The sequence below is a fragment of the Chelonia mydas genome, chromosome 3 (genome assembly GCF_015237465.2).
Source record: "Chelonia mydas isolate rCheMyd1 chromosome 3, rCheMyd1.pri.v2, whole genome shotgun sequence".
Lineage (NCBI taxonomy): Eukaryota > Metazoa > Chordata > Testudines > Cheloniidae > Chelonia > Chelonia mydas.
Window position 1 is genome coordinate 170521655 of NC_057851.1, and position 16014 is coordinate 170537668.

Below are 16014 nucleotides of genomic sequence, written 5' to 3' on the forward strand. Positions count from 1 at the left end.
AAGATTTGGCCTATCTGGCTGGGTATGTGCCTAATGCATCTCAGCTTTCCAAACAGTTTGGCCAATGTACATGGCAGAGGGGTATTGCTGGCACGTGATGGCATATATCACATTGGTAGATGTGCAGGTGAACAAGCCTCTGATAGTGTGGCTGATGTGATTAGGCCCTATGATGGTGAATAGATATATGGCAGGGGGGGAGGGATAGCTCAGTGGTTTGAGCATTGGCCTGCTAAACCCAGGGTTGTCAGTTCAATCCTTGAGGGGGCCATTTGGGATCTGGGGCAAAAATTGGGGATTGGCCCTGCTTTGAGCAGGGGGTTGGACTAGATGACCTCCCGAGGTCCCTTCCAACCCTGATATTCTATGTGCCAGCAATGCCCCTCTGCCATGTACATTGGCCAAACTGGACAGTCTCTATGTAAAAGAATCAATGGACACAAATCAGACGTCAAGAATTATAACATTCACATGTTCTTGTCAACTGCTGGAAATGGCCCACCTTGTTTACCACTACAAAAGGTCCCCTCCCCACTCTCCTGCTGATAATACCTCACCTTACCTGGTCACTCTCATTACAGTGTGTATAGTAACACCCATTGTTTCATGTTCTCTGTGTATATAAATCTCCCCACTGTATTTTCCACTGAATGCATCCGATGAAGTGAGCTGTAACTCACGAAAGCTTATGCTCAAATAAATTTGTTAGTCTCTAAGATGCCACAAGTCCTCCTTTTCTTTTTTGCGGATACAGACTAACACGCCTGCTACTCTGAAACCTGTCATTTATGGACCTGTGTAAAGTGCTTTGAAGACTTTGCATGAAAGTCAGTGTATCCCTACGGATTAACTGGCAAAGCTTGCAAAGCTTTATATGTAACTTGATAGCAATTCTCTGCATCTGTAATGCAGTAAATTTTGAATGCCACATTCAATTAATTCCAAATTTTCAGGGAATGTTCGAGGTACCAATAAGCAGAAACCTGTTGATTTTTCTGAAAACCAGAAAGGGGAAATGGGGGACCCACAGACAGTGGCGCTAGAACAAGGGGGTGGGTGTCAGCGGGCCATGGTCATCCCACTTATTAAAAGTGCATCGGCCTGGCCAGTCCACATTTTGCCATGGCAGACCCCCACCCCTTTCCCCTCGAAGTCCGCCCCCCCCCCCGGCCAGGCTAGCAGCTGGTGGCGCCTGGCCGGGCGTCCAGGCGGTTGTGGGAGCCGCGCGGGCCCTCCACCTGTCTGTGGTGCGGGGGGGCCCGAGAATAGCCCCTAGCCCGTGTCCCTGCCCCCGGGTGCCCGGCCCAGGGCAGCTGGAGGTGTAGGGTCCACGCCGGCTCCCCGAGCCAGAGACTGAGTCGGAGCCGGCCCCGCGCCAGTGAACGGGGCACCCCAGCTCCGTGGCAGGGAGTTGTCCCGGCTGCCACGTGTCCCCAGCTCCCTTGTCCCGAGGCTCTTGGGAGACGTTTCCCTGCAGGCTCCGCTCCTTCCTGCCAAGCTGTGCTGGCAGAAAGCGGGCTGGCTGCAGGGGAGCCTGAGGCCACCCGGGCTGGGGGCCCTGGGGGGAGGGAGGTTACCGGTTTGGGGAGGCACCCGGGAGCCAGTCCCCACAGCTGCCCGCCTGGGTCTTACCCCAACCCGGCTCCAGCTGAGGGCGGGGCCTGGGAGCCGCAGCCCCGCCGCGGTACGACCCGCAGGGGCAGCTGTGCGGAACCCCGGCGCGGACCCGCCACCTGCTCTCGGGCCCCCGCACCACAGGCAGGTGGAGGGTCCGCCACTGCTGCCCGCGCGCCTCTCGCCATGGCTGGGCCACGGCTCCAAGGCACCGCTCCGCTCCCCAGCCGAAGCCAGGTCGGGGTAAGAGGCCTGGGTCCCTCTACCTGCTGTGGTGCGGGTCCGGGGGGCAGGGACGCGGACAGGGGGCTACTTTCAGCCCACCCCTGCCCTGCACAGGCTCTCCGGCCCCGCTCCAGCTTCCCCTCCTCCAGGGGAAGAGGAGGGGCGGGGCCTCGGAGGGGCAGGAGGAGGGCCTCGGGGGTGGGGGCTCCCTGCCCCCCCACTTTTGGGAAGGCTCTGCCGCCGCTGCACACAGAGCCCCTTGCATCTGATCAGGAGAGCCAGCGGTTTCTTTTGAATTGTCTACAGATCAAAGAACCAATTGTTAGCAACCATTAACACCTTCCCTTTTAACAACTCCTCCCCATATCAGCTCTGCTGATCCTCGCCATGAGTTTAAAATCCTAACACCAAGAAAGAAAACGAAGAATGGAGGGGGGATGGGGGGCATACGCAGAGCCCCTGGCATTGTGGGGAGAAAGGGGGACCCTAGGATCAGGGCACACAGATTCCCTGGCATGAAGGTGTTGATGGGGGTTGCAGCAAGTCCCTTAAAGAGAAGGGGGTGGGTCGGTGGCACATAGGGAGTTTGTAGGGGAGAATGGAGGGATGCCATGGGGCCCCTGGTGTGTACAGTGAGCTCAGCTAACATAAGCACAGTGCGACCCCCAAGTTGTTCAGACTGTTATAGCTCTTGGGAACCAGCTAGTTGGGGATTCTAGTTTTCTTTTACATTTCACTAACTTCTTTTCTCCTGCAGCACAAGCGTCAAAGCAGCCAGCAGGAAACGTTGTGACCATCAGAGGACACATCTCTGAAGAAGATGCTGTAGACTGACCAGCTACCTCCCTCTGGTGAATGAGAAACTGTGAAGAACTGCATCGTTTCCACAGAAAAAGCAGAATCAACACTGGGCCAATATGATCCAGTGTAGATTTAGCAGGGTGAAGAAAACAATCGGGAAGGGAGCTTTTTTACATCTCTCTTGCAGTAGATAGTTTCCTGGCTTGATGGGTGTGTGAGGGCCTGTGTTGGAGCAAACCAGAGCACAGTTTATATGAATATTTAATTAATTCCTTGTTGCAGCGGGTTTGAAATTCATCCGGCTGTCCCAGTTTAACAATGGCAACTTCAATTTCATCTTCATCCTGCAAGACTAGCATTGTGACTAGCACAATTGACGTCTACTCCTGTGGGAATAGTGAGTGCTAGCAGGGAACCAGCAGAGGGAGCGCAAGACACTGCTACTATGTTTCTGAGCAGCCTTTAGACTCCTGGGTATTGCTGGGCCAGCAGTATGTCAGGTTTTCGAATACTAGTATGCAGAGGATTGGAATTGAGCTCCGTGCTTTGCTCCTTGGTTAGCACAAGCTGGGAGAGAGGAGCAAACATCATTCTAAGGACCCTTTGACCTATAAAGTGAGCAGTTTCTGTGGACTTTCGCAAGAGCAGTGTCCAGCTTTCAGTCTGTGGTTGTGGAGATGAGAGCAGTTTAAAGCTTTAGGAAGAGTATCTCAGAGGCTTACACACATCTGGGGAAAAGTAGTGCATCTCAGTTTTTTAATTCTTTCCAGGCCTGGGATTTTCAAGGGGGCCTAAGTGAATTAGGTGTCCAATGCCCATTGAAAACTCAGTTTGAGTTTGCATAACTCCCTTATGCACTTTGGAAAATCCTAGCCTAGGTATTTAGTGACTGTACAAATAACAACAACAACAATTTACTTTTGCAGGTGCATTTTGCACCTGCAAATAACTGTGCCCACAAATTTTACACCCACAGATGCTCCCATTTAGAAATAGACATACTTCACGACATTCACAAATCAGGGATTGAGATGTCTAAGTAGGAGCATTTGGCTCCACGTTTAATTGCAGGTGCCAAATTATGATTCTTGTCATGGTTATTTTTAGTAAAAGTCATGGACAGGTCACCAGCAATAAACAAAAATTTACGAAAGCTATGACCTGTCTGTGACTTTTGCTGCTGCGGCTCCTTGGTTTCCCCCACCACTGTGGTGGCTGGGAGCTGTTGGGTTCCCCCTCCTCCCACAGCGGCTGGGAGCTGCAGGGTGACCATATTTCCCAAAGAGAAAATGGGACACCCCCAGCCACTCACCTGAGGTGCCCCCCCTTCTCTCTCCCCCTGCATGAGGCTGTCACCTGTCACTGGAACCCTGAGGAGGGCCCCCTCAGGAGTCTGTCACCTGTCGCTGGAACCCTGCCAGGGCCCCACTGTGAGCTCCAGAATCCTGAAGCCCTGGGGCTGAAGCAGAGAATGTCACCGACATCTCTGGAAGTCATGGATTCAGTGACTTCCATAAATGTAGCCTTAATTATCATAAGTTCAAAAAGAGAAGCCATTGATTAAAAGTCTTGGGTAACATTTTCCAAAGTGTCGAAGGCCCTGTCTAAACTATCGGTGCTACATTGGCATGGCTACGGCACTCTAGCTAGTGTGCTGTAGTGTAGAAGCTTCCTACAGTGATCAAAGGGGTTTTTCCATCACTGTAAGAACTCCATCTCTCAAAGTGATGGTGTTTGAAGTTGATGGAAGCATTCCTCTGTCAACCTGGCTGCATCTACACTGGGCATAGGTGGCGGGTTATAGGGGGCCGTGGTGCCCATGCTCCACCAATATTCAGGAACGTGAGCCTGGCTTGTATTTCCAGAGCCATCCCATCCATAGGACAGACCGGAGCAACCATCTCGGGCCCCGCACTTTGGGGGGCCCCGCTCTTCAGGGGGGATGCAGGGTCCAGGGCTGCCTGGGGGCTTAGTGGGAGGCCTGGCACTGGCAGCAGCGAGCGACCTGGCCCTAGCCCGCCCCGCTCTGCTCTGCCTCTTCCTGCCCCTGCTCTGCCCATGCCCCCACTCCACCCTTTCCCTCAAGCCCCCGCCCCACTTCTTTCCGGCTTCCATCCCCTCTCCTGAGCAACGCTGGGAGCTGGCGGGGCGAAGCAGTGTGGGCTGAGGTGCTTGCTTGCCCTGGACCCTGCATCCCCCTGAAGCGCGGGGCCCGGGGCGGTTGCCCCAGTCCATCCTATGGATGGCAGGGCTATGCTTGGATCCGTTCTGGGCATCACCAAAAATTATACAAACCTGGCGCCCATGACACTGGGGGTTAGGTCAGCATAGCTATGATGCTCAGGGATGTGAATTTTTCACACCCTTGAGCACTGTAGCTATGGCAACCTGACTTTTAAGTGTAGACAAGGCCTAAATGACTTAGGAGCCCAAATCCCAGTGGAAGTCAATGAGACTCAAATTCTTGAGTGCTGAGCCCTTTTGCAAACAGATCTTAGGAGTCTAAGTCACTTACGTGCTTCTGAACGTTTTACCTCTGCTCCTTAGAGTCCAGAAGATTGTACTCAGCCTTCAAGAATGTTAAGATAGGTTATACTGTGGGCCTTAAAATATTATGGTAACCTTTTAAATTTCTTTGCTACTGTTGGAGAGGCAAATAAAGAGTTGTCATAAATATAAAGGGAAGGGTAAACACCTTTAAATCCCTCCTGGCCAGAGGGAAAAACCCTTTCACCTGTAAAGGGTTAAGAAGCTAAGATAACCTCGCTGGCACCTGACCAAAATGACCAATGAGGAGACAAGTTACTTTCAAAGTTTGAGGGGGGAAACAAAGGGTCTCTCTCTCTGTCTGTGTGATGCTTTTGCTGGGACCAGAGCAGGAATACAGGTCAGAACTCCTGTAAAGAGTTAGTAAGCAATCTAGTTAGATATGTGTTAGATTCTGTTTTGTTTGAACTGATAAAATAAGTTGTGCTGAATGGAATGTATATTCCTGTTTTTGTGTCTTTTTGTAACTTAAGATTTTGCCTAGAGGGATTCTCTATGTTTGGAATCTGATTACCCTGTAAGGTATTTACCATCCTGATCTTACAGAGGTGATTCTTTTACTTTTTCTTTAATTAAAATTCTTCTTTTAAGAACCTCATTGCTTTTTCATTGTTCTTAAGATCCAAGGGTTTGGGTCTGTGTTCACCTATGCAAATTGGTGAAGATTTTTATCAAGCCTTCCCCAGGAAAGGGGGTGTAGGGCTTGGGGGGATATTTTGGGGGGGAGACGTTTCTAAGTGGGCACTTCCCCTGTTTTTTGTGTAACACTTTGGTGGTGGCAGTGTTTAACCTAAGCTGGTAAGAGTAAGCTTAGGGGGTCTTTCATGCAGGTCCCCACATCTGTACCCTAGAGTTCAGAGTACCTTGACAAGGGTCCTTTCACCAGAGGAGTTCAAAGCACAGTACAGATATTTATTAATTAAGCCTCACAACACCTTCTCAGTTTGGAGATTTGATGAAGTAATGTTTTGTTATTGTAACTCTTTAGATTTTCTATCTGTGTTTATATATTGATAGATTCGTAGAGCACTATAGGTATGAGAGAAACCAAAATAAATACAATCTTTCATATGGGGAAACAAAGGCACACAGGTTGAAACTTGAACAAGTTTGCATAGTGAGGGCTGGTCTGCACTAGAAAATTAGATTGACCTAGCAACATCATTCAGGAAAAATCCACACCCACAGAGCAAAGTAGTTAAACTGACCTAAGTCCATGTGTAGACACTGCTAGGGTGACAGAACGATTGTTCTGTTGACCTAGCTGTGGCCACTTGGGGAGGTGGATTACCTATGCTGATGGGAGAACCCCACCCTTGGTGTAGGTAGTATCTACAGTGAAGCACTGCAGAGGTGATGCTGTAGTGTTTCAAGTGTAGGCAAGCCCTAAATCTGTGACATTGCTGGGATTAAAACTCTTGACTCTCAGCCCCACGTTCTAATCACCGGACAGTTGTGTCTGTACTACTCGGCCCATTCATACCAATATATTTCGTTCCCTCTCTAAGGATTGTAGCAATAACATCAAATTCAGCCTTCTTATAAACTGGTTGATTGACCCATAGTATCTGCTTGAAGAAATAGGGGAAGAATTTCAAAAGAGTTCCAGCACCCAACAGCCCCTATTTAAGCATTGAATAAGTGCTGGATTTTCAGAAGACCTAAACTCCCAGATAGGCACCTAAACGATAGATTTTCAAATGGGCTCATCATCCAGCTTCTCCCATGGAGCGTACTGGGAGGTGCTGAGGAATCTTGGCCCATAGTGCTTTACAATCATTGTCAGTAACCTACAGGGGGGGATTTTTGTTTTTGTGTTTTTTAGAATCCCAATCAGATGGATCAGTGCAGTTAGTTCTTACTGTATTCAGATGACTTCAGCCATCATCAGGCATACCCCATGTACTGGCAGGCCCCCTCACAAATCCATTGTAGACCAGCCCTTTGGGTGTTTTTGAGCATACAGCATGCTAACCACCACTAGCTGTTTGTTTGAGAGAAAAAGATCAGTAATCTATGTTTTCCTTCTCTTACTGTTAGAAAGCAGATTCCGTAATACTACTACATAGATACCTTGGGCAAACCCAGTGCCTGCTGCTGCATCATGTAGCTACGCAGTCAGAAGATCAGAATTAATCTGCACTTTGAGTTGGCAAGCCTGTGTGATTTTACTGATGCAAGGAGATCAGTGGCCAAAGAGTTGCTGCAGAACTCAGGCTGCTCAGACAGTAGTGACAACTAGTTGACTAAAAGAAAAACCTAAGGGGACGTTGTATGTCATTATTTATTAGATTAATGAGAGACTTTCATGGGTGACTACAGTTTGGCTAACAATCTCTTCTGCATGGATATCACAGCAGTTGTTAAATGCAATGCCTCAGAAGAAAAACAATTAAAGACTTTTAGTATCAATATATATAAGATTTTTATAAGAACTGATCGTGGAAGCCAAGGACCTGAGCCTGCTCTCACTGAAGGAGGGATGAGGCCATAAGTAACAACAAATATCATTTTCATACCTAAATAGACTTATTAAGATGCCACTAAGGTTACCATAACCCAGCCTATGCTCTTCAGTATAAGTTTAGGAGGGTATTACTATCCCAGTGTGGAGATGTAATGAAGCAAACTTGGTTATAAATGATTTGGAATTTGATGATTCTTCTAATCTTATATAAAATATGTCTGGCCACCACACTATCACATTCCCATGGCACCAAAACAGGGGGTTAAGAAAAAAGCTGAATATATCACACAGAACTATATATGGTTACAGTCTCACATCAGCACGCATCTGTAGCAAGGAAGGAGTGTGTAGAGTGGAGACAGCACAGACTAGGAGTCAGGACACCTGGGCTCAGTTCTTGGTTCTTCCACTGACCTTGCACAAATCACTTAGCTCACAATTTTCAAACAAGAGTGCCTCAAATTAGGCATCAAGAACATGATTTTCAGAGGCGCTGAGCACCCCAGCTCACTTTGAACACCTCTTACTTTTGAGCATCAATATGAACTTAAGTACACAGCTTTAGGAACCATAAGTTTTCAAGTGGTGGCTTTAACTCTGTGCCTCAGTTTACCCATCTTTAAGATGAACATAAAGCCACACACCCTTACATCAAGGTGTTGTGAAGCTGAATTCCTTAACATTTGCAAACTATTGTGAGCTTTTTGGATTAATGGAGCTATATATGTGCAAAGTATCACGCATTTTGTTCCTGAAATATAGCCTTTTAAAGCTATGCCTATGCTAAGTCTGTTCATTTGGTTAAAAGATGGCTATAAAATTGTATTAGAGAAAAACGTAAAGTGCTAATCTGCCACATTGCTATAGCACCATTATTCCCAAAGGGTCCCCAATGCTTTACAAACTCAGCTACAAAATACTTGCAAGGATCACTTCACCCACCACCTTCTGGGGTGCTAAGCAGAATCTTCTACAAGGTTATGGGGTGAACTTCCCTACTCCTGCAAAAAGCAACATGGTATCTTTAAAGTGTGGGACCTTGGCTTTCCGTGTGATATATAGATGTATCGCAAGCATAAATAATATAGATGTATATATGTGATGCTTGGGGATAACAAAAGGAGCCTTCTTCCCTCCCTCCCATTCTTCTGAGGCTCTCTACAGGAGGGCCAGGCCCAACAGCAGTCCCTATATTTAGAAGAGTATAGGGCACGGTTTCCCCCGAGTACCACCTGAGAGTACCGATCATCCCAAAGCTGAGGAACAGACCTGGGATAGCACAGCAGGCATACTTGCCCAGGGCACTGAGGAGGGATTGTGCCCCTTGAAGTATATTCCCAGCCAGAGTCCCCTAAGGGTGGTATCACACTGTCATATAGTGCATATAGTCACAGGGTCAGCTTCACCACTGGCATAAGAGACCTCTTATACCAGCAAAGAATTTGGCCCTGGGTGTATAAAGCAATGCTGTCATGGTGCAGGTGCATTTAGTGGGACTTGCTGGAGTTGTCCAGCTGCACATCCTAGTAGGAGAGAGCATATATTAGAATGAAGATCAGCCCTCACATTTTGAAAAAGTAATGTTTTAGGGGCAACTCTTTCCCATGATGACATTGTCACCGGTACCCTATCTGGATGGCACAGACACAGGCTTTCCCAGGGGAAGCACATGCTTTCTTGTGTAATTTAGAACGTCCAGGGGCTAATCTCTGGCCCAGCTGCTGCTGTCCTGCTTCACTGCTCTTGCACCAGGCTGACATGACTCAGCATCTCCTATCAATCAAGGAGAGCAAGCACTAATACTGTTGAAGGCCCAAGATGTGACATTTCGCATCCCCACCTCCCTGCAGATGATAGCATCCAGCCAAGCTGCTTCAAACTAGCAGGGCCGTGGTGAGGCTGGGTAGCAGCAGTCAATACAGTGAAAAACAGCCATGTGTCTAATGGTTAGTACAGGGGACTGGGAGTCAGGTTCTGTGCTTGGCTTTGCCACTGACTCATTATGTAATGCTGTCCAACTCACTTAGTCTCTGTGTCTCAGTTTACCCCTCTATAAAATGGATAAGCCCTGATCCAAAGTCCATCCATCCCAATGGAAAATCTTGTATTAACTTCAGTGGGCTTTGGATCAGGCCCATTTATTAGAGCTGATTGACATTTTTTCATCAAAACTTTTTTTTTTATGAAAAATGGTTTTTAACCAAAAAATGTTATGCAAAATTTGCATTTTAGTTACGGTTGTCCAGCTTTTCAATAGAAAATACTGAAATCTTTTTTTTTTTTATAAAATGTTTTGCATTGCTACAATTTTCTAGTTTTACAAGGTTTTTATTGAACAATTTTATGGGGAATTACAAAAAATAAAAATGAAATCTTAGCATTTTTGACCAGCTCCTCAAGGTGTGTTCTGAATCTTACTTTAGGTGATTGCTTGTAAAAGGCTTTGAAATCTATTCTGGCAGCATAAAAGGGCCTACAGCAGAGGGACACAACTCCCAGGGAATGCCCCGTGCTCAGAGGGCCTGCCTGGCCAGTGTAGAACTACTAAGGGCTCCACACTGTCTCTGTTCCTAGGTCCTAGCATATGGGGAGGATCAGAGGCCTGGCTGGTGTGCACTACATTATGGTTATGCTCTGCTTCTTTGGAAAGCAGAGCACAAATTCTATGAGCCCTGAGGATAATGTACACTTATAAAGTTTGTGGACAATACCAAGCTGGGAGGGGTTGCAAGTGCTTTGGAGGATAGGATTAAAATTCAAAATGATCTGAACAAACTGGAGAAATGGTCCGCAGTAAATAGGATGAAATTCAATAAAGACAAATGCAAAGTACTCCACTTAGGAAGAAACAATCAGTTGCACATATACAAAATGGAAAATGACTGCCTAGGAAGGAGTACTGAAGAAAGGGAGGTGGGGGTAATAGAGGATAACAAGCTAAATATGAGATAACAGTGTAATACTGTTGCAAAAAAAGCAATCATTCTGGGCCATATTAGCAGGAGTGTTGTAAGCAGGACACAAGAAGTAATTCTTCTGCTCTGTATCAGCTAGATACAAGTCAATGCTTAGCCCACTTCAGCACAGGAACCTTGGTTTCCCACCGGTGAGATGAATGTCCTCCCCTAGGACTATTGGCTATGCTGGGTTATAGCTTCTCTTTTTGCAAAAAAATTTAAAATGTCTAGTTTTGTCCTGATGTGGAAAGAAACCTCTTTAGTTTTTCCATGAAATAAAATTCTTGTTTTCCAGCCAGCTCTAGTTATAGCCATTGTATCCTCTCTGCTCTGTGTTAGCACTTTGAAAGTATGTGTTCAGTTCTCTCTCTGGTAATAACTGTTTGCCCACGAGGGTTTAAACTGTAACACTGCATCAGAAAATTTTGAGGTGCTGGCCATTTCAACAGGGTCTGACTTAAGCAAAAATCAGGTGATAATGAGCATAACATGCACAAGAGTCATGGGGCCCAAGCCTGCAGTCCTGACTCTCACACAACTCCCACTGAAGCCTATGGCAGCTTTGCGTGACTGAGGACTGGACTCTCCACTTAGATGCTCATAATACTACACTATTTCTTACCATCACTGCTGTACAGACCAACTCGATGCAAAGTATATTTTATAAAATTTTCACAAACTCTTTAAAAAATTTAAATAATTTCTTCTGAAAATTTTCAAGGAAAATATTGACTGATTTCCACCCAGCTCTGGTGAGGATGACTCCAGGTGTTGGAGGCATCCATTCAGTGCTAAGAGTAATTGTAACAGTGCTAGGAGGTATAACCTTTGATGTATATATTCCAATGAGTAGTTTTAAAGATAAGGAATAAAGCCAAACTCAGTTCCTTAAGGTTCAAGGCTCCATGGTGGTTACAGATCATTTAATTTAGTGGAGGACACTGAATGACACAATGAGTGATAAAATTAACTATTTTATTTTAAATAAAGTCTTTAAACAAACAGGCATTACAAGGTAGCCACACACTGCATTGATACTCACATTCTAAGATGAAATGATGCATTCAGGGGTGATCAGTCCGTGGATAGGAAGAATTGGTATAATCCTTTCTCTAATGGTATCTTGACAGTGGACGGGTGCGGCTAATCTAAAATTAGCACGCTACCCTTTTTATAATCAATTATAATAATGCCCATTAATTAATTAACATGAAATCCACCTTTAAGATATCTATAATTCTGCTACCATAATACAATATCTTCTATTTTCTCACTGGCTATGTAACATTAAGCAGCATCTTAATTAACATCTGTGTAAATGCCATGCCAAAAACTATCAATATACATAGCATTTTCCAAAACATTAACATTTTATTTAAAACACTTGTAAAAACAGTTAGGACCAAACCAAGTTTATACCATGACCTGGGGTTACGGACAAACTTACCTTTAACTTTCCTCTGAATTTTCTCACTTCACTTTATTCATATTTTACCAGGCCTCGCTTGACTATTGTCAAGCCTGTTTTAGGAAATAGATTTTGGGGCCTACTTAACATTTCTATAGAACATAAGCAAGCATCATCTCTATCAGCTACCAGGGACAGGTCATGGGCTCCCCTCTATACCAGTGGTTCGCAAAGCCAGTCTGCCGCTTGTTCAGGGAAAGCCCCTGGTGCACCGGACTGGTTTGTTTATCTGCCGCATCTGCAGGTTCGGCCGATCGCGACTCCCACTGGCCGCGGTTCGTGGCTCCAGGCCAATGGGGGCTGCGGGAAGCGGCGCGGGCCAAGGGATGTGCTGGCCACCGCTTCCCACAGCCTCCATTGCCCTGGAGCGGCGAACCGTGGCCAGTGGGAGTTGCGATCGGCCGAACCTGCGGACGCGGCAGTAAACAAACCAGTCCGGCACGCCAGGGGCTTTCCCTGAACAAGCAGCGGACCAGCTTTGAGAACCACTGCTCTATACAACATGGAGAGTGGCTGCATGATACCTCCCCTCCCTTGCTAGGCAGGCCCTTCTCCTTCAGCTCTGCTCTTTGGGCTGGGGGAAGGACAGAGATGAGATCTGTTCATTATGCAAGGCCTGCAAGAAAGGAGTCAATCAAGAATTATTAAAAGTGCCTGACTGAGCAGTACACAGCCCTTTGCTGAATAGCCATAAAATCTTATTGCTATCACCGCTATCTTTCCCCACCTACCCACGGCCATCAGTCCTGTCTCACTGTTCTGTCACCCCCTTGTTCCCTTGACTGTAAACTCTTTGGGCAAAGGACCTTATGCATTGTATCTGTCCCGAGAGGTGCATCACAATTTTGGATACTGTATAATACTAACAATGACAGCAAACAGTGGAGGAGAAAGGAGAAAAGCTGGCCTATTTGGCATGTTCCTCTTACAGGTATAAAGGCAGCGGAACTTACTGTGAGTATAGTACTGAGAGATTCTGCTGCTTGAGACAGCTTTTGCCCCACTCTCCCCAATATCTTTTCTACATTACTGAGTGGCACTGCATGTGGAAGGATGTGGGCTTATTAGGAGGTAGGGAGGTTGGGTCGAACAGAAAGCCAGTGATGCATGGCTTTGTCAGTTCCAGCCTCCATGATTTTGGAAGGCCAACCATCTTTCTGGCTCTCTGTAGCCCCAGCGATAGCAGCCAAAGAACCAGGAAAGTGTTCTCCTCCTCTGCACTCTAAGGCATAAATGAGTGGATCAGGCCCCCAGCCAGCCAACATTGGTCTACATAGGATGGGAAGACAAAGGCTAAGGCTCTCTTTCTCCACTGCAAAGTCATTCAGAATAGTAAGTGTTTTGCACTGCCTTTGCAAAGGTTTAAATGACAGCACAAGGTGCAAGCTGTGGAGAATCATGTCATAGAAATATTTGTAAGTTAAAATGTGTCCAGGACATAAAGGGTAAGTAACTTATCAGCTAAGTTACTGCCGCTTAAGACTTGGTTAGGTGCATTATCATCACGAGGTCCATTTGTTTGTGTGAACCAGAACTGAAATAAAAGTGCAGACACTGTGACACAGTGAACTTTTCCCTTGTTTTATGCTCACACTTAGCAACTGTATTGTGGTTACAACTCTAGGATTAACATGTATCCTTTTCAATGGGAAATCCTGGCTATGTGCTTTTGTACAGAAGAGGGGAAATTCAAGTTTTTAAATGAAGTCAGAAGCCACAGTTAATAACTTGTGTAGTCAAAGTGACACTGGGTGTCAATGAAATGTTGAGGTATCACACTGGTATGAACACTTCCCAGAAATGTTCTCTGTATTTAGAAAGGAGAATACTGCACAGATCACAGCAAGTGCAACTACTGCAGGTGGTGGGTTTTTAAAGGCAACCCCGTCAGCATTCAAAGAACACAGGGGATATTGGCTTTTCTCTATTTATGTGTGCTTAAGTAGGTACAGGCTCAATAGGTTACCCAGATCTTCTGGCATTTGGAACTGTAAGATGTGTGTCATCTTAAATCTACATCACAAGATCTTAGCAAAAAGACTCATTTGACTATAGAACCCACACTGGATTAAGGGAAATACATACTTTTCTCCTCTCTCCTTAGAGAGAGAGTGAAAAAAACCAGTCCTGTTTTTCTTGCGTACGGCTGGTGTAGAGCAGCAACTACAATTTCACCTGAAGCTGATCGAGCCAAATGGCTACATCAGTAGTCGCACAATTTATTGCAATGATGCCTCCTTCATATTTATAAATTGGGCAGCCGGTAGTGAAATGTTCGATGGTCATGGGGAACCACACTCGCACACTAGGGAGTCCTTGATTTTCCATTTGTGCATTAGATGTCTGCATCTACCTTGGTTGGTTAGAATTTGGTTCAGAATTGACCAAGATGACCATGGAAGGTCAAACCCAGGAACCTTCTGCGTGGGAGCAGGGCTTATTTTTAAAGTCTTGTTTAGCCCAATCTGCTTTCCAAGCCTCCTTCTGATCATAGCCTGATTGCAAGAGGCTAAATGAGTGTTCCCAGAAAGGCTAGCAGGACTTAAGACGTTGAGGGGGGGTATTGTCAAGGTCTTGGTGAATAGGAAGACATCTGTTTTCCTGCATTTGCTGAGCTTCGGGGAATGTTGCAACAGTTCGGCATATCGGCAGGGGAGCACTGTTAGACGGGACAGGTAACCATGGTGTTGGAGTTGACTTAAGGGTTCCCGTGATGCACTGTATCACTGTATTTAGCTGGGTATCTACAAGTTGTGTGTGGCTGCATCTGCTCCATACTGGTGCACAATATTCAGCTACTGAATATATGAGTGTTATTGCAGATGTTCGCAATGCTGATGCACCCCAGGTTGTACCTGCTAGTTTCTGGATTATATTGGCTCTCGTTTTTATCTTTGCAGCTACCTTCTCGAGATGATCATGGAAGGAGAGGGTGGTTGAGTTTCACTCCGAGATATTTTGGAGTGTAATCGTGGTGCACATTTTTACAACAGAAAGCTACTTTCAGTGTGTTTTTGGCACTCTTATTATTAAGATGAAATGTGCTAACTATTGTTTTTCAGGGTTTGGTTTGAGCCTCCATTTCCAGAAATATTGTTCCATATTTTGGAGGTCCTCAGTTAATGCTTTCTCAATGTCATGGAGGTTTGATGCTTGGATTGTCATGGCAAGATCATTTGCATATCCAAACTTTCGTGATTTAGTTGGAGGCATGTCACTTATGTAAATATTAAAAAGGGTGCGCAAGTACAGAAACTTGTGGTAGCCCATTGTTTATGATACGGGGTGAGCTGGTCTTATTACCCAGATACACCCGTAGTCGACTGTTACTCATCATGGTCCACAGCAGGCGAAGTGTGTGGTAACAAGGTATAGTTTTAGCAAGTTTCAGCATCTTAATCCATACAGTATCTTATGCAGATGACAGGTCAACAAATACTGCGCCAGTCTTTAGGTTTTTTTGATAGCCAGCCTCAATTTGAGTTGTGAGTGCCAGAACCTGGTCTCACCAACTATGTTCTGGCCAGAAGCCTGCCTGTTTGACAGGGATAATTGGCTCAGTAAAAGCGCATTCAAGAAGTTTATAGGTCAAGTTTATAGTAGAGAAATTGACCTATAGCTTTCTGCTTCATCAGGGGGCTTTCCAGGCTTTGGAATGGCAATTACCATTGCCTCACGCCATATTTCAGGGATCCGTACTGTCCTTAATGTAGCTGAGTACACTGTTGCTAGCCAGTCCTGTATCAACGGCCCACTCAAGACTTATGCACCCTTTAAGTTCTATTTTGATGGTGTAAATGCGGGGCAGGTTTAGTGCTGGCTGTCTGCACAGAGGTGAATTTCATGCAGTGTGGGCAGTCCATGGTAATTATTTTGATCTGTCAAGACACAGTGGAATTTAAAGTGCTTCTAGTAAAAAGTTGTGAAGGCAGTTT

The 16014-nt window shown here is 46.0% G+C and overlaps 1 protein-coding gene across 1 annotated transcript in view; it reads right to left on the reverse strand.

The window, feature by feature from the left end:
* The window catches only part of LOC114020170, a 47796-nt gene extending 45798 nt beyond the window's left edge, over positions 1-1998 (reverse strand). The window contains exon 1 of the transcript XR_006289886.1: positions 1881-1998. The gene's annotated coding sequence lies outside the window, so the exon portion shown is untranslated. The remainder of the gene's footprint in view (positions 1-1880) is intronic.
* Between the last annotated feature and the right edge of the window lie 14016 nt (positions 1999-16014).